Genomic DNA, 1,321 nt, shown 5'->3' on the forward strand with positions numbered 1-1,321 from the left:
CAGAGTCAATGAGCATTAGCTGGGGCTCTTGTTGCGGAGAAAGGCAAGAATGTTTACACCTAGGAAGATCTAAAACCAGCCAGCAGCCATCTTACCATGTAGGGAGATGTGGTCCCACTAAAGCCAACACAGAGGGAAGTGGAGCCAAAAGTGGAAAGAGACAATTTTGTGTCCCTGGATCTGGTCATACCTGAAGACTTGAGCCTTGTGGAGACGTGAGCCAATGGATTTCCTATTTTGTCTAAACCACTGGAGTTGGGTTTTGATTACTTGCAAGCAAATGAGTCCTAACTGATATTGACTGTTTTGTTCAAATCATGTCATGATACCAAGTGGTGTTCTACCTGTCATGTGGCTCGTATTGAAGACAGGATAGCATAACATCTACTCTTTCCAGTAATATCATTGACCCCTACTATGTGCCAGGCACTGTTCTAGGTACTCAGGATAGCTCAGCAAACTAAATGCTTCTCTTGTTGAACTTCCATGGGCTTGGTTGGATTCAGAAGGCTTGTGGAGAGTTTCTACCTTAGAGATGAAGAAACCAGCACCCTGAGATATTCCCAAGGTCACCCAGGAAACATGTGATAGAATGGAAATTCAAACCCAGATCAGTTTGACTGCTTAGCCCTGTCTGAAAATCCCAAGCCAGAAGTGGAAAGCTGGCAAAATCAAGCAAGATCATGCCAAAAGATGAGTTTTGGTTGGATCATGAAGATTTTTAAAAACTTTAGAATGATTGGCCGCCACTAAAATTCAGATTTTATGTAAACATCCAGATTTCTAAGTAGTCTTGAAAAGTTGAAATTTCTCATAGCAGTAAACTAGAATTTCCCACATGGCAACAGTTGGCTGGAGTGAGAAGAGGCTGCCCCTTGAAACACAGCTGCTTTCTCCAGTTTGCCCCAGTCTCCACCTGGACCACCTCTCTCACTAAAGTTTCCTTCTTGGCCCCTGTTGGCATTTAAGTTTGTGAGCCCTGCTGCAGACTTTGTGAGGGCACGCTCCTATTCGTACTTATCACGGCTGTATCCCCAATACCTGGCACCTAGCACAGGATCTATGCGGGGTTGCTCTTCTTTCTACCACATAAAAAGTGAGATGAGGAAAAGAAACTTGGCCCAAGATGGTGCTGATGAAAGCCATCCATTCATTTTTTAAAAATAAAAATTGTTTATACTTCAGGTGTATAACATGATGCTTTCATATACATATACATAGTGAAATGGTTACACTAGCTAAGATAATTAACATTTCATCTCCTCACAGTTACCTTGTGTGTGTGTGTGTGTGTGTGTGTGTGTGTGTGTGTGGTAGAGGA

This window comes from Balaenoptera borealis (assembly GCF_965194805.1).
Source record: "Balaenoptera borealis genome assembly, chromosome: 16".
Taxonomy (NCBI): Eukaryota; Metazoa; Chordata; class Mammalia; order Artiodactyla; family Balaenopteridae; genus Balaenoptera; species Balaenoptera borealis.